The following is an 18191-nucleotide window of genomic DNA, read 5'->3' as shown; positions in this document are numbered from 1 at the left end:
GTGTGTGTGTGTGTTTGTGTGTGTGAGTGTGTGTGTGTGCGTGTGTGTGTGCGTGTGTGTGTGTGTGTGTTTGTGTGTGTGAGTGTGTGTGTGTGTGTGTGTGTGTGTGTGTGTGTGTGAGTGTGTGTGTGTGTGTGTGTGTGTGTGTGTGTGTGCCCAAGCTTCCCCAGCTCAGGTGATTGGGTGATACAGTCTCACGGTGGGATGGTAAGTAATCAGTTCAGTTCTGGAATTTGGTTTGAGTAGAGTTGGAGAGAAAGAGTTAGAGTGTTGGTTTATCTTCCAGTGCCGATGCCGATCCTCCAAGTCGTCCTCCTTGCTTCCGAAACCTATTTAAAAGTCACCAACTTGTGACCACAGAAAAGGGGATGCCATCTTCTGTGGTGGATTTATCAACCCCAGACCAGGGTTAAACACACCGGCCGTACTCACTGGTGCAGGGTCGGGGTCATGATAACGTTTGATCATTTTTACGTGGACGAGCTTGGTAGCCTTTCATCGCTCAGGAGTCCTAATAACATAATTTAAAGGATCAATTTTCTTAATTATTTCATATGGTCCACTAACTCTCGCTTGAAGGGGGTTGGTAAGGAGAGGAAACAGCATCAGGACCCTTTCTCCAGCACGATATCTCTGCTCCCTCGCTCTTCTGTCATACCTCTGTTTCATGTTTATCTGAGAGTGCTGTAAATTCTGCTTCACAAGGTCACAAGCCTTGTTAAGTCTGTCTCTGAATTCGGAAACGTAACTGAGCCCGCTCCTACTCACATTCTGATCTGATCAATGCTCTCTGAGTAGGGTCAAAGGTGACATAATGTGCTTAGCTCTCAATTCTTTAACTACCCCCTGGAATGTTTTCGAAGTAAAGTTACTTCAGATTGGATTTCTTTAGGTAGACATACCAGTGTGAAAAGTTTGATAAGTGCTTTTACCACAGTCTTGGCCTTGACGTTCCCGAGAGGCACAGCTTCATGGAACCTAGACATCGCACACATGATGGTTAACACACACTCATAACCAGCTGCAGTCCTTGGCAATGGGCCAACACAATCCACTATGACCCTAGAAAAAGGTTCACCAAAAGCAGGTGTTGGTCTAAGTGGTGCCGCTGGGATCACCTGATCAGGTTTTCCCGCAGCCTGACAGGTATGGCAAGTCCTGCAAATGTTCACAACATGCTTCCTTAAATTAGGCCAGTCGGATTCCTTCATAATGCTGTTTACTGTCTTCCTCACTCCAAAGTGTCCACCTAAAGGCATGCTATGAGCCATGTTTAAAATCTCTGCCCTGTAGTCTTTCGGGACCCCAACTTGATGTTCAATGGCCCAATTCTCACTTGCAGGCACAGTAGGTGATCTCCGCTTTCTCAGTAACACCCCATCCTTAAGATAATATCCTACTGACTCTCTCTGAACCTCCTCTCCTGTGAGAGCTGTCTCCCTTAACGCAGCAATTTCAGAATCTCGACTTTGTTCCGCTAAAAATTCATCCCAGGACAAGGACAAACCTTTCTCCTCCTCCTTACTACCCACATTCTGATGCAATGTGGAAGGCAGAAAAGTCTCTGACAAAATTCTCATAAATTAAACCACTGTCAGACCAAGGAGATGGTGGTGGACTTTAGGAGGTCTAGGCCCCATATGGAGCCAGTGATCATTAATGGAGAACGTGTGGAGCAGGTTAAGACCTACAAGTATCTGGGAGTACAGTTAGACGAGAAGCTTGACTGGACTGCCAACACAGATGCCTTGTGCAGGAAGGCACAGAGTCGAATGTACTTCCTAAGAAGGTTGGCGTTATTCAATGTCTGCAGTGAGATGCTGAAGATGTTCTATAGGTCAGTTGTGGAGAGCGCCCTCTTCTTTGTGGTGGCATGTTGGGGAGGAAGCATTAAGAAGAGGGACGCCTCACGTCTTAATAAGCTGGTAAGGAAGGCGGGCTCTGTCGTGGGCAAAGGACTGGAGAGTTTAACATCGGTAGCTGAGCGAAGGGCGCTGAGTAGGCTACGGTCAATAATGGATAACTCTGAACATCCTCTACATAGCACCATCCAGAGACAGAGAAGCAGTTTCAGTGACAGGTTACTATCAATGCAATGCTCCTCAGACAGGATGAAGAGGTCAATACTCCCCAATGCCATTAGGCTTTACAATTCTACCTCCAGGACTTAAGAACTTTTTAAAAGCTATTAAATGCTTTTTGAGACGGTGATTTAGATGCATATCATATTTTTTTACTGAGTTAAGTATTGTATGTAATTAGTTTTGCTACAGCAAGTGTATGGGACACTGGAAAAAAGTTGAATTTCCCCATGGGGATGAATAAAGTATCTATCTATCTATCTATCTATCTATCTATCTAATTGCATCAGCAGCTTTTTTAGACAGGGTTCGGGCTACTGCGCATGTGAGGTTCACATCAGTATCTGTGCGTGTGTCGTCAGACACAAGCTTGCTTGTTAGCTGTATTGTTGAATAAACTTCACCCTGGATAGGTGCCAACCTAATATTTACCAAACCCAGCAACATTACTAAGCTTACGAAGATCATGTTTACATTATGAAAATTCCCAAACAACCCATCCATTCCGATCTTTCGACTTTCAGCTTTACTCGTCTCCATAGTAACCCAGTCAGGTGGTCTCTCAAAACCAAAACAATCCTTTCTCTCTATATTGCAATCGTGAAAAACAACTCCACAACCTTGAAGGTGTTTACTTCCTATTGCGAAAACAAAATTCAACAGAGATTCACATAATTTACAGGCCATTGCCCTGCAAGCAGGGACAAAGGTCGCGAAACCAGTCCAAACCTCCCAAGTTCTTTATTCAAAAATCCAGAAACAGCCATTCTACATATTTCCAATAAAATTCGCATCACCAACTTTCAACTCATCACCAACTTTTAGAACACCGTCCAACACAAATAACTGAGAATCCTCAATTTCCACCGGCACCTAGGTTAACCCTTTATTCACTGAACCAAGACCATCCGGCTGAAAAAGACGGCATTCCTTTTCCACCGAGTCAGACAAAGTCAGACACCTCAGACGGGAGGCAGCAGGTATTGACGAGGTCGGTGAGCCCGAACTTGGAATACTGCCTTTGGGTTTGGACGCCTGTTACGTACCCCGTAACGGGTTAAAGAGCCAGCAGAAATGGGCCTACACGGAGTCTGAGTCTGCCGTTATAAACTCTATTTTATTAGTAAGTACGTGAATAAAGGAATATAAAACGAGATAAATTAAACATGTTAGCAGAGCTTATGCACATATACAGGTGAGTAAATAAGCTTCCCCAGCTCAGGTGATTGGGTGATACAGTCTCACGGTGGGATGGTAAGTAATCAGTTCATTTCAGGAATTTGGTTTGAGTAGAGTTGGAGAGAGAGAGTTAGGGTGTTGGTTTGTCTTCCAATGCCGATGTCGATCCTCACGTCCTCCTCCTGCTCCCGAAGCTTACAGTCACCGACTGTGACCGCAAGAAAGGGTTGCCGTCTTCTGTGGTGAATTTATCAACCCCAGACCAGGGTTAAACACACTGATAGCTCCCGACCCGTCACCCCTCTGTCCACACTGCGAGCAAAAACCCCACCCTTGTCGTGGGCACACAAAGCTCACCAGTGTCCTCCTTGCCTCAGGGGTCGTGTGTCTCCTGTGGTGTGTCTTGTGTGTCTCTGGTGTGTGTCTCCTGTGGTGTGTCTTGTGCGTCTCTGGTGTGTGTCTCCTGTGGTGTGTCTTGTGCGTCTCTGGTGTGTGTCTCCTGTGGTGTGTCTTGTGTGTCTCTGGTGTGTGTCTCCTGTGGTGTGTCTTGTGTGTCTCTGGTGTGTGTCTCCTGTGGTGTGTCTTGTGTGTCTCTGGTGTGTGTCTGATTAAAAAGTCAACTGACCTTGTATATATCTCCAAGTGCTGAACACGAGCTGTCCATCACATAGTTCCGCCTTTCAGTTTCCAAGGCAACTCACAGACTTTCTGTCTCCCTGCTGCTGATTTAGCACACAAGCTGTTCGCTCCCCCCTCTCTCTTTTAAAGGAACAGTCCACTTTACAATAATCTTTCGGATCTCGTCACAATCTAAACATAGCTACAAGATCTGTGATATATTCGCATATTTTTTAAGAAAGCTTTATTGATTGAATCTCAGCTGATGGCGGAAATTTCAAAACCTTGCAACATTTCATGGACGTACATGCATGTGTAAGTCACGTGAACCTTTTCCCCGCTCCCATTTTACCGCAGATCTGCCTTGTTTCCGAGGCTCCGCCCCCAGCTCTGATGACATAAATTACAGTCCTGCCTTCCTTCAGTTCTGTGTTGAAGCGGGTCGGCGGCGGCGGCGGATCGTCTGTAGGATCCGGATTGGGAGACGACCATCACCCCCAGAGTCGGGAATCCGGGGGAGGGTTCACCGTCCGGGCGTGAAAACAAGTTCTCATCGGTGAGTCCCGAGTGTGGACGTCTGATGTAAGGTAATGCACCAGGTTAACTTCCCCGATCTGGTGGCCTCCCTGCGCTTGCTGGACAGAACCTGCCGGGGTCGGTCTGTGTTGTGGGACCTTCACAACAAACCGACTGAGATGAGCCGCCGCTCAGTCCCTCTTGCCCTGGTCCTAGGAGCGTGATGGGGTGGTGATACCGAGACTGCACTCATCCATTGAGGTTTATCCCGGGAACTTTACCTTCGTCACCCAGTCCCGCATCGGGTCCAAACTTCACCTGGATCGATAGCCGGTGTCTACAATTGTTTTACATTATTCCAGGGCACGGGAAGCGGCCCTTCCCCCTGTTGTGTTCTTGCAGACAGAGAAGGTTAAACCGAGTAATCGCACCTTCGGGACACTGCTCCATCAGTCTGAGTAGATACATCTTTCGCCCGTTCAGACAAGGCAGAGAGATCCAGATCTCTCACGGCCTCTCGTTTTGGGTGGCCATCGTTGTGTTTATTTTTGTTGAATCCATGCCACTGTTCCGACTTGCTGAAGCGCAGCCAATGTTTCCGGTTTTATAACCCCAATAAATGCAACAAATAAGCCTTTTCCAGTGATCTGGGTTTCTCAAACTTGTACAGCACATTACAACAGCACATTGAGGTGATAACATATTGTTACAAATCCTTATGGTTACAGAGAGAGGGCAGTGAACATCGAGTTAGACTGGGAGATCAAGAGTCCAACTTATCACCGGGGAACATTCAATGTGCTTACAACAGCAGCCTGGACGGTTTCCTGGAGCCTGGTGCTGTGTGTTTTCAATGTTTTTTTTTTAAATCTTCGATCCGGCTGAGAAGAGAGAATAGCGAGGGTTTTGAGGATCTTTGATGCTGCCTGCTTTACTGATGCAATGGGAAGTGCAGTCACAGTCCAGGGAGGGGAGTCTGGTTTCTGTCATGTCCTCAGCTGTGCCCACATTTCCCTGCAGTTCCTTGCAGTCAAGGGTAGAGCGGTAGACTTATGAAGGCGTTATGTATCCGGATGGGATACTTTCTATGGCGCTTTGATAAGGTTTGGGGAGGGGCAATGTGCCTAAGCCAAAGTCATTGTTGTTTGATCTAGGCTTGTCATTTTAGAATCTTTTTCTAACGTTTTATTCAGTCCCTGTGTATTGCTGAATGACCACCAGTGACTGTCCTTGATCCCTCACCCAAATGTTCCATCTCCTCATTCACTCACATCTCGAGCAACCTCTCTCCAGCCCCAGTGTACCCACCTCAATGATGTACAGTATATCAGTAAAGTTTCCTGTAACATTTGACATCATTGTGAAGTATTATCCTGCACTGAGTTTTCCCAGGAATTGTTTATTTTTGTTAGTAGAACTACCAGAGGTTTAGTTGAATGCAACACCTGGTGAGGTAAGAGTTACAAGCTACGAGCCCAGGGTGTGGCAGGAAAGATTCCAGCATGTATAGAGCAGTAGTTGGTGATGGAATGTATACCTGCTTGTATACATTTTTTTATAACAATTTACTTGATTGTATCTGCGGAAATTTTGTAAAATGAATGGGAACTTCGATGAGACATAAAGTATGCTGCGGAGTTTGACAGGGACGTGGACTAAATAGTTCCTGTTTTGTGAGGGTCTGAAACCAAGCACCGCCAGCTGAAGACAGCCGAGATGTTTTTCTCTCTCCCTCTCCGGGTCTAGTGTGTCATGGTAATCACCGTCCTCAATATTCAGCAGAAGGAGAGTCTTTCATTTAATATTGTAATCCTGCAGTGTAGTGATACACAAATGAGTGAGATGTTACAGGTGAGAGGCAGGATTGATGCGCCGAGATCACAGTCTGATCTGGGTGGGTCACAGTGAATGCAAGATGCCAATGAAATTAAATATCCGCGGATAAAATCCAATGCATTGTTATTTTTTTTTAAAAAACTGTACTGTATATAAGCATGTCTCCCCTGTTTTATGTAACACCACAAGTCAAGATCACAACATATTCCTCATAGAAAAACTCGCAGGGGCAGATATCTGTCTGGTAAACCTTCCTCTGGTTTCCCACCTACCCACTCACATCTGACAGAAGGGAAACAACACTGCAGACGGTGATCCACAACAGATCTCACCAACCGACTATATAATGGAACCATCAACTCCTTACACCGCCTCCCCCCACGACCACCCCCCGCCCGGCTGTAATCTCCAGTGTGGGTGTTTCCATACTTTTGTCCACCAACCGAAATGCCGTTTAGGATGGACAGATAGTATCAATCCCGCCAGTGAAGGAATAAACAAAGCGAATCCTCAGTTCCCTCGGTCGGGGATCGGTAAAGCCCCGAGTATGGACGGATCTGTCTTCCTGTTACTGCAAGCAGTAGCCCGCGGACAGTTCCGAGGTGCGGGGAACTCGCAGCTCCCGAGTCTTTGCTGATGATTCGGAGCCGGGTTGAAAGTGCGGCGTTTCCGATAACACTGTCAACTGCCCCGGTTTCCCGCGGGAAATACACAGGAAGTCGATGCATTCAATTAGACGAAAGGAATTATTAATTTACTTAAAAGCGATTCGCTACAGTTCTAATGTCGATCAACGTTATCAATTCCATTCGTGTTCATAAAAGTGGCTGACTGCCTTTGTGATGTTTATATATCAGTATATACTGCTTCTTACCGTGTACCGCGGCTCCAGGTTCTGTTACCACCCTGTCCCAGTGAGGCTGTGTTACGGGTTCTGTAAGTAATGAACACACGCTGGTTAATGCTCAGTCAGCTCCTGGTGATAATCATTAACTAAACTCACAGCATTATCAGTGGGTCACTCCGTGACCTGTTCCTTAGCACAGGGTACGTTCTGTCTCCAAACAAACATCACCATGGAGATGAAATGTGATCTCAGTGATTTTGAGAGTGGAATGTTTGTCGTTGCCAGACGGTGCAGTTTGAATATCTCAGGAACTGCTGAACTCCTGGGATTGTCAAGTTCAACAGTCTCAGTTTGCGGAGAATGATGCTGTGAAAAAAATCAGGTAGCGGCAATTCTGAGAGAGAAAAATCGCCTTGGTAATGAGAGAGATCGGTGGTTAAAGGCGGACTGATTCAATCTGCCAGGAAGACAGTAACTCAAATAATCACGAACTACTGCACTGTGCAGAGAGGCATCACTGGACGCGAAACATGTCGAACATTGGACTGAATGAGCAACGGCAGTAGAAGACCATGGATATACAATCAGTGGCCGTATTATTAGGTACCGGAGGAGCATAACACAGTGCACATCGATATTTGTTATCAGCAATGAGATTTAACTCATAAAGTTTAATTTTTAATATCACTGACACATACTTGTTGTCTTTGCTAAAATAGCACACTCACTCCTGCAAAAAAATCAGACGGATCCGCAAAGCCACTCAATGTTAAAGACAGTATTGAAATGGTAGAAATGTCATAAGGGGACATGGAATGGACCCAAATGCAGGACGCAGGCACTGAAGTACTAGGGGCAGGACAGGGACAACTAAAGGATAGAACAAGTTGGGGTGACCGTGGCGTGAGGAACGTGGCATTCAAAGGTGATCCTGGTGTTCAGAGATAGCTCAGGCAAGGCAGGAGGATCCTGAGGATTCTGGCAAGGCAGGATCTTGGGGTTCATGGCAAGGCAGGATCTTGGGGTTCATGGCAAGGCAGGATCTTGGGGTTCATGGCAAGGCAGAGTCCTCCGCCAGGTAACGGCAATCTGACCTGACCTACCCGACGGAGGCGAGGGGTAAGTAAGGGGCAGAGACCTTTGGATGACTCATTGGCACTGCCGCCTCCCAGGCGTGAACACAGAGGCCTGGGCAAGACGCGGTAAACTGGGCAGGTGCGGGGTACCACCCGTCGGGACCGAGGGGTAGGAAAGTGGCAGAGCCCTCCGCCAGGTAACGGCAATCTGGCCTGACCTACCCGACGGAGGCGAGGGGTAAGAAAGAAGCAAAGTCCTCCGACGGGCAACGGCAATCTGGCCTGGCTTACCCGACGGAGGCAAGGGATAGGAAGGGGACTAAGTCCAGGGTGACTCTGAAACTGACTCACAGAACTAGTTGATTAGCGATGGGTACACCAAGCCGGGGCGAACAGGAACGAAGACCAGGCGAACAGCACCAGCAGGACAAACATGACGCACGGGTCTGCACAGGGAAAACAGGGCGACCAGCGCAACACAGGACGAGGAGGTCAAAACGGGATGGACAGTCGGACAGTCGGACAGCGCGAGCAAGGCAAACCGAACGGAACCGCGGGACGAGCACCTACCAGGGAAGCAGGACAAAACAGGTTCAGAGCAGGACGACCCCCAACTAGACTCAGTCTCAGAGCCCCTTATATCCACCTACCAGCCGATGGGCAACAGTTGCGCCTCCTTGAGTCCAAACAAGCCAGAATGATCCACAGGTGTGACTAATTAGCTCAAGGGTGAAAGGAGGGACGGCTACAAGACCCGGAGTCAGGAGTCCGCGGACCAGATCAAGACCCGGAATAGGGGCTCCGGACCGGACCATAACAAGAAACACTAGAAAACCTGCCGTCACAAGTGGGCGTATTAACTCATCGTAACGTTGCCCACCCACTACAGTCTCTGTGTTTACTCTGTGCTGAGCTCCTGATTCTGTTACCAGCGAATCCGAGCACCGGAGTTCCGTGGGACCAAACAGTAAGTGAACACAATCAGAGTAATGTTCAGTTGACAACACACACATAAGCCTGCACGTCACACTCATCAGCACGTAACTCCACACCCTGCTCCACAGCGCAAGAACTAAACGACACAAAAACTCCTTCGAGCCAATGGTTCTGATGTGCTGTTCGATCCAGGCTTAATTTTGCACCTCAGTAGACGGTGACAAAGATTACATACAGTATCTCACGACAAATCGATCTGCTCCAGGGAGCAACCGCGACCCGCATCCTGGTTCAGATCGGGTGGTGTCATCGCATGAAATTATTCTTTACTTTGGGACCAATTTACTTCAGTGACAGCTGAGGGCAGAAATCGCTGTGGGCTTGTAGGAAAGACGCAGTCAGGATGGGACTTCTGAACTCTGGTGAAAAGTTATGATTTTGAAATAATCTTTTCTTTTGAACACTGGACATTCCCTTTCGCCAGATTTAACTGTGCCCCGGCAACCTGGAACAGCACTGATCTCAGAGACAACTTCATACTGCAATCTTAAATATTTGTCCACAATTGGACCATTACACTGAAGGGCAACAACTATGTGGAGATTGCAAACTGGAGATAACCACGTCCAAAAGAATACAACATATTTCACCATCAGATTAGTGCTCACTTACTGGAAATAAATAACCTTATCAATCAGATGACTTTCCTGACTAAAAGGTCTATTTAAGTTACTCCCGTCGGTGTGTTACCCCGCTATCTCCTTTACTTTACAAATACCTTAGCTGTTTAAAGAAGAAGAAGTACTGGCACTATTAAGGAATATAAAAGTGGATAAGTCTCCGGGACCTGACAGGATATCTGCTAGGACCTTGAGGGAAGTTAGCGTAGAAATAGCAGGGGCTCTGACAGAAATATTTCAAATGTCATTAGAAAAGGGGGTTGTGCCGGAGGATTGGCGTATTGCTCATGTGGTTTCATTGTTTAAAAAGAGTTCTAAGGGTAAACCGAGCAATTATAGGCCAGTCAGTTTGACGTCAGTGGTGGGTAAATTAATGGAAAGTATTCTTAGAGATGGTATATATAATTATCTAGATAGAACAGTTAACATGGATTTGTGCGAAGAAGGTCATGTTTGACAGATCTTATTGAATTTTTGAAGAGGTTACCAGGAAAGTTGACGAAGGTAAAGCAGTGGATGTTGTCTATATGGAGTTCAGTAAGGCCTTTGCCAAGGTTCCACACGGTTGGTTAGTTAGGAAGGTTCAACTGTTAGGTATTAATATTGAAGTAGTAAAATTGATTCGACAGTGGCTGGATGGGAGATGCCAGAGAGTAGTGGTGGATAACTGTTTGTCACGTTGGAAGCCGGTGACTAGTGGTGCGCCTCGGGGATCTGTACTGGGACCAGTGTTATTTGTCATATACATTAATGATCTGGATGATGGGGTGGTAAATTGGAATAATAAGTATGCTGATGATACTAAGATAGGTGTCGTTGTGGATAATGAAGCAGATTTTCAAAGCTTACAGAGAGATTTAGGCCATTTAGAAGAGTAGACTGAAAGATGGCAGATGGAGTTTAATGCTGATAAGTGTGAGGGGCTACATTTTGGTAGAACTATTCATAATAAGACAATCATGTTAAATGGTAGGGCATTGAGGAATGCAGTAGAACAGAGTGATCTGGGAATAATGGTACATAGTTCCCTGAAGGTGGAATCTCGTGGATAGGGTGGTGAAGAAAGCTTTTGGTATGCTGGCTTTTATAAATAAGAGCATTGAGTATACGACTTGGGGTGTAATGTTAAAATTGTACAAGGCATTGCTGAGGCCAAATTTGGAGTATTGCGTACAGTTCTGGTCGCCGATTTATAGGAAAGAGGTCAACAAAATAGAGAGAGTACAGAGAAGATTTACTAGAATGTTACCTGGGTTTCAGCACCTAAGTAACAGAGAAAGGTTGAACAAGTTAGATCTTTATTCTTTGGAGCGTAGAAGGTTGAGGGGGGACTTGATAGAGGTATTTAAAATTATGAGGGGGATAGATAGAGTTGACGGGGATAGGCTTTTTTCCATTGAGAGTAGGGGAGATTCAAACAACAGGACATGAGTTGAGAGACAGAGAGTAAAAGTTTAGGGGTAACACGAAGGGGAACTTCTTTACTCGGAGAGTAGTAGCTGTGTGGAACAAGGTTCCAGTAGAAGTGGTAGAGGCAGGTTCGATATTGTTATTTTTAAAAAATTGGATAGGTATATGGAGAGGAAAGGAATGGAGGGTTCTGGGCTGAGAGCAGGTCGGTGGGACTACGTGAGAGTAAGCATTCGACACGGACTAGAAGGGCTGAGATGGCCTGTTTCCGTGCTGTAATTGTTATATGGTTATTTGTGAGGTGATGGACATTCAAATGAAGTAGAACTTGTACAATGAATGGCAAGGCGCTGACAAGTCAGTTCACTGAAAGGCAGGATGGTGAAAAAACTCGTTTAGCATGCTAGCCTTCATCAGTTATGGTGTACAGTTCAGGAGCGGCGAATTATTTGCAGTTACATAATTTGTTGTTGAGACCACTTTTGGAATATTATCTACAATTTTGGTTACCCTGTTATAGGAAAGACACTGCCAAGTTGGAGAGGGTGCAGAAGAGATTTAGGAGGATGTTTCTTTGGACTACAGGGCATGGATTACACAGAGGTTAGCCATGCTGGACCTTTATTCCTTGGAGAATGAGAGGTGACCTCAGAAGTCTAAAATCATAAGGGGTATTGATAAGGTGGATTGTCATTATTGGAGAGTTGGAGAGTCCGAAATGAGAGGTCACAGATAGAAGAGAGGAGGGAAAAAATTGAAAAGAGATCAATGGGTTAACTTCAGTACACAGAGGATTGTGAATACCTGGAAGAAGCTACCAGAGGAAGTGGTTGAAGTGGGTTCCACTGCCACATTTAACAGGCATTTGGACGGGTACATGGAAGGGAGAGGCTTGGAGAGTTATGGGCCAAACTAGAAAACTGGGACTAGCAGGGAGGATGCTGTGGTTGGTATGGACCAGTTGAGCCGAAGGGCTTGTTTAGATCGCATTACTCTAGGATTCCATAATTCTAAAGTGACACAAGTTGCATCCCTGTGCAAATAGTTTTACTTGTACACATCGTTCTGCTATCAGTCACTGGTGTCTTTCCACGGCTCCTGGCATCCAAGGTTTTACTCATACACATTGTGGATCATGCTATCTATCTGCCTTGTTCTGCTATCAGTTACTTGTGCTTTCTCTGGGCTCCTGGATTACAAGGTTCACTGCTCTTCATGAAGCGTAAATTCCTGCCATAGGTGATGCTGGTGCCGTTTTCCTTCAATAGATATGGGCCTGCGATGGCTTCGCTGTCTTGTCACAATTGCTTACTACTGAATGTCTGGGTGGAATCAGCCTTGCCATTGGGACTAGTTATGCCTTAGTTGTAGCCTTTCATAAAGTGGTTTGACCAATGGATGGCAGGGTGGGTGGGCCACTGCTAATTTAACTTTGAATACACTTCTCTGGTTAAAATAGAAGCAAAAAGCCAAGGTCCTTGAGTATACTTCTCTTTGTTTCTCCTATTGTAGGCATACATAGACCAGGTTGAAATGCCCTGAAAATCAGATGCTTTCAGTAGCTGTACTAACACGTTACCTTCCCTGCACTGCCATATATTCAGTTACTAATCAATGGTCAATAATAGATCATCTTCCATAGTATCAATAACCTGTGAACTTAAACTGAATGTTGACCGAGATGGGGCCTTCCTCTTTAGAGCAAAGGGGGAGGAGATGTGATTTGATAGAGGCGTATAAGTTGATAAGATGCATAGATAGAGTGGACAGCCAGCAACATTTTCCCAGAGCAGAAATGACTAATAAGATGGGGCATAATGTTAAGGTGATTAGAGAAAAGTTTAGGGGATTGTCAGAAGTAGTAATTTTTAAAAGAAAATGGTGGGTGTATGGAATGCACAGCCTGGGTGGTGATAAGGGTCGATGCATTACTGAGATTTAAGAGGCTTCCAGATAGACACATGAATGAAATAAAAAAATGGAGAGCTATTTGAGAGAGTAGGGGTACATTGATCTTGGAGCAGATTAAAAGGTTGGTGCAACATCATGGGCCAAAATGCCTGCATTGTGCTATATTGCTCTATGTCTGGCCCAGCTCAGTTTAAGCCCCGAGAGGAGTGATGAAAGCTCTGAAGCGAGGTGGAATAAAGCCTTTGGAATAATATATCTTTAATGCACCGAAAGAAACTATACGATTTTCAGTTTAATGACAGATGGTATCCTATAGGTAGATTTGTTTTTCTGCTGGGATGGAATGCTTCAGGTCAATTAAACTTTCTGTAGGGCCTTGCCTATTCCTTACCTCACCACCATTTTGAGGTTAATATTACAAAGCATTAGTGAACCTCATTACAGTTTAAACTTCTCATTCTTCTCAAGCATCATGTAAATGTAAAGTTTTCTTTGAATTACTCCATATTTTTTCTCTATTTCAGGTGAAAGATGAGAAGACATCAGCAATTCTATGTGAAAGTACTGCTGGGTGTTTTGATTACTCTGGGATTGTTCTTCATGTTCTGGAATAATGACAAACGTCGAGAGACTGATGATGTTGCAGAAACTGTTCATCGCAAAGATCTGCCCAAGGTTGTTACTGCTGATGCAACTAAATCAGTGCTCAAGCCAAAGTGCCACGCGAACAGGACATTGTTGCACCTGTCCTCATTTCATCAAGAGAAAGAGCACATAAAAAACTTCTTGATGTATAAACACTGTCGAGAATTTAACATGATTCAAAATGTCCCAGACAAATGTGGTGGTCGAGAAGGATCTCAGAATGTCTTCCTGCTCCTGGTGATCAAATCTCACCCTTTCAACCAGGGTCGGCGGGAAGTGGTAAGGAAGACCTGGGGCAAAGAACGCGAATTCAATGGGGTCCTAATTAAGAGAGTCTTTATCTCTGGTGTCTCTCCTGACCAAAAAGAAAGTAGGAAATTGAATCAGCTGTTAGCAATGGAAAACAGAGAACACAGAGATGTCCTACAATGGGATTTCTTGGATACCTTTTTCAACCTCACCCTCAAACAATACAAGTTGCTGCAGTGGGTCTGTGAATTTTGCCCCAGTGCTAAATTCATCTTCAATGGAGATGAAGATGTCTTTGCCAACACCGATAACATGGTTGATTACTTGCTAGGCATGAAGGTTCACCAACACCTGTTTGTGGGCCGTCTCATTTATGGGTTTGGGCCCAAACGCCAGAAGTCGAGCAAGTATTATGTGCCAGAAATAGTGACCACTATCAAGTCTTACCCACCATACGTTAATGGAGGGGGCATACTTATGTCTGTGTATACAGCTCATATCATTTACCACATAGCCCAAGACCTTGAACTATACCCCATTGATGATGTATTTTTGGGGATGTGCCTGGCCAAGGCTGGACTAGCCCCACGCTCCCATAGTGGATTCAGGGCAGCTGGTATCAGTGTTCCTTCAACCCAAGAGGACTCTTTCAATCCTTGCTATTACCGTGAGTTACTGCTAGTGCACCGTTTTCAGCCTTTCAAACTGCTACTGATGTGGGATGCGGTGCATGATGCTAATCTGAATTGTGCTCATGCTGCCCAGAAGTCTGCATCCACGAAAAGGACCGCATGAGTCATGAGAGAATGTAGCAACTGTTGGAATGTAATGCAGTTTGTAAACATGTGTTAATCAGTTGTTTATGCAATGTAAGAAGGTTAATTCCTAAATTATATTGGAGGATACATTAATTCATAGGGTTGGTGCCTTTCTACATTCCACAAATGTTTGTAAAGCTGTCAGGTGTCATCACTCAGCCTAATTCTTACTGCACCCATAATGACATTACAATATTGATAGGCGCACCACAATTTAAGTCAATTGTAAAGTTATTCCAAGTGAGCAGTCCTTGTTGCATTGCGTGCAGATAGGTACAGCATGTTCACTTGGGGCATTTGTATAATAAGCCACCAATAAAATTTTTAGTAGCAGTTATATCTGTGTATTTTTTTCTTGCCGTTTCTTACATGTCCCTTGCAAAATATGAAAGACACAAATGTGTTTCTTGGACTGGAACTGTGAGGACAACAAAGAATCTAGATCTAAAATTGTCTCAGGGTTGGAGGAATAGAGAAACTTATGGTCATCACTTCTGTAGTCAAATGTCAGCCTGCATTGTGTCTGTGTAACTACATATCAAATAGAAGCACACACGCAGGAGATGGCTTTAACTGGAGTATTCACATTGCAGAGAGGGAAAGAGATCAATGAACATGTGCGGACAACAGGTCAATATGCATACATAGACGGCAGTCCATATGTAGTGCGAAGGGGAGTGGCATTAGATTTGGCAGGTGTCTTGTCCGAGACAATGTACTCGGTTGCCAGTGTCATGTTGCTGTCATTGCCATGGCCATCACTGAGAGGTAAGTCCGGTAGCTTTGACTAGTGGCCAACCAGGACATCGGAAATCTGGAGAGGAGGGGACTTCAATAAGGCTCATTGTCCGAGGGGCAGCTCACGGCAGTGCAATAGAGCAATCGGTGACCAATCAACTAGTGGCCAATCGGCATTTGGGATTGATTAGTAAGAGCAAATTAAAGGAAGGTGGGACAAACCCTTTTGCCGTCGTCTGAGTAGAAACATAGAAAACCTACAGCCCAATATGGGCCCCTCGGCCCACAGAGCTGTGCCGAACATGTCCCTACTTTAGACCTACCTAGGCTTTACCCATAGCCCTCTTTTTCTAAGCTCCATGTAACCATCCAGGAGTCTCTTAAAAGACCGTATCGTTTCCGCCTCCACCACCGCCGCCGGCAGTCCATTCCACGCACTCACCTCTCTCTGTGTAAAAAAATCTTACCCCTGACATCTCCTCTGTACCTACTTCCAAGCACCTTAAACTATGCCCTCTCATGCCAGCCATTTCAGCCCTGGGGAAAGCCTCTGACTGTCCACACGATCAATGCCTCTCATTATCTTGTACACCTCTATCAGGCGACCTCTCATCCTCCATCGCTCCAAGGAGAAAAGGCCGAGTTCACTCAACCTATTCTCATAAGGCATGCTCCCCAATTCAGACAACATCCTTGTAAATCTCCTCGGCACCCTTTCTATGGTTTCCATGTCGTTCCTGTAGTGAGGCAACGATAATTGAGCACAGTACTCCAAGTGGGATCCGACCAGTGTCCTATATAGCTGCAACATTACCTCTCAGCTCTTAAACTCTATCCCACAATTGATGAAGGCCAATGCACTATATGCCATCTTAACCACAGAGTCAACCTTTGTAGCAGCTTTGTGTGTTCTGTGGACTCGGACCCCAAGATCCCTCTGATCCTACGCACTGCCAAAAGTTTTGCCTTTAATGCCATATTCTGCCATTATAGTGTAGGGACTGCGGTCTGCAGTCAGGTACTCAGGATCACTCAGCATAATGTTGCACGAACATTATTAGCAAAACACTCCGACACAAGACGCGTTTCATTTTGTTACAGACAGGAATGCCAGTTTGGTACTACAAGTAAACTGCATTTCCACATTGGTGGAGAAGTGTGCTGACACACCTCACTATCTGTAAAAACTGTGACGAGATGCTAAGGTGTATTCAATATGGACTGTGCCTTTAAAAAGAGAGAAATTTGGTGTACACCGATTCAGAGAGAGAGAGAGAGAGAGAGAGAGAGAGAGAGACAGCGAGAGAGCACCGAGCAGGCCGTGAGTCTCCATGGTTACGGAAGGGCGGAGCTATAAATGGGCAGCTGGCGTTCAGCATGTTTGGGATATATTCAAGGTCAGCTGACTTTTCAGACAGACACACAGACACGGACAGAAATGCAGAAGAAATAGACACTGGATGAACATTCAGTGCCCACGAAAGTGTGGGTTTTGATCGCAGTGTGGCAAAGGGGTGACCGGTGGAATGTTATCGGTGTGTTTAACCTTTGATAGCTTTACTGCGTGAAGGCGGTACTCTTTTGTGTGATCACAAAACTTTAACAGGACTTTGGAAGGCAACGGAAAGATCGACGACATCAGCTTACTTGGAAAACAATCACCTCTCTCTTTCTCTCCTCAATTCTACTCAACTTAATATCACGAACTGAACTGACGTCATGCCTATACCATCGTAAGACTGTATCATTTACCACCTAAGATTGAAGAAGTTTGGGGTTTTATATTTACACACTTATATATGCATAAACTCTGCTAACCTGTTTGATTTATCTGGTTTTATATTACGAGATTACGTGGATACAGATAAGTAGTGTTTTATTTGTAACAATACCAGACTCCAGGTGTGTTCCATTTCTGCTGGTTCTTTTAACCCGTTACAGGGTACGTAACAAAACCGTTCAAACCCCTACATCACACCGCATTTCTGTAAACCCCTTCGACCCCTACAGCACTCGGCATCTCTGCAAAACCTCCATCATCCACCCCTGTGCATTCAGACGACAGCAGACCCGAGAAAGATACCGTCGTGTCAGATTGAATGGCTCATAAATCACTGTTGGCCAGAAGAAACTACAGACTGATCAAGGACAGGGAAGCATACAAACCAGTTCTCTCTGTTTTCCCCCATTTTGTTGGCTATGAACTGATTCTTGCACTGGAATAATTTAATCACAGGAGCTGAATGTGGACACAGGAAGCTTCAGGTAATGATCTGCTAAACCTGAGACCATTCTCAAACAAGTCGCCATTTGTTATGTGAAGGGCGTGGACTCTGAACTGATTCTTGACTCTGGGACAATCTAATCAGAGCAATAAACCCGAGACCATGCTCAGAAGAGTAGCTACTTGTTAAGACAAGTGTTTCCAACCCATTTTTCCAGCTGGTCCAGATTCCGCTTCATGCTTCTGTACTCTTCATCACTGTCGACTACACCCGCAATGTTGCTGTCAGCGACAGTGTGTAAATCTACGTGCTTTTAGTAGAAATAATAAAAAATACTTGTTGGAAGGAGATACAGAAGCCTGAAAGCTCATGCTCAGCGATTCAGGAACAGCTTTTTTCCCCGCCGCCACCTGTATCTCAGTTTTG

At 45.3% G+C, this 18191-nt stretch overlaps 1 protein-coding gene and 1 pseudogene across 1 annotated transcript in view; one reads left to right on the top strand and one right to left on the bottom strand.

The window, feature by feature from the left end:
* LOC140724182 (NACHT, LRR and PYD domains-containing protein 3-like) overlaps window positions 1–8809 on the bottom strand; it is a 431143-nt gene extending 422334 nt beyond the window's left edge. Inside the window, exons 1-2 of the mRNA XM_073038668.1 lie at window positions 8724–8809; window positions 7105–7164 (exon numbers count right to left, since the gene is read on the bottom strand). The gene's annotated coding sequence lies outside the window, so the exon portion shown is untranslated. The remainder of the gene's footprint in view (window positions 1–7104; window positions 7165–8723) is intronic.
* On the top strand, window positions 4309–15216 carry LOC140724183 (N-acetyllactosaminide beta-1,3-N-acetylglucosaminyltransferase 3 pseudogene; annotated as a pseudogene).
* Window positions 15217–18191: the final 2975 nt, after the last annotated feature.

The sequence above is a fragment of the Hemitrygon akajei genome, unplaced genomic scaffold (genome assembly GCF_048418815.1).
Source record: "Hemitrygon akajei unplaced genomic scaffold, sHemAka1.3 Scf000171, whole genome shotgun sequence".
NCBI lineage: Eukaryota > Metazoa > Chordata > Chondrichthyes > Myliobatiformes > Dasyatidae > Hemitrygon > Hemitrygon akajei.
The sequence above is the reverse complement of the archived record's forward strand: the minus strand, read 5'-3'. Positions and strand labels throughout refer to the sequence as shown.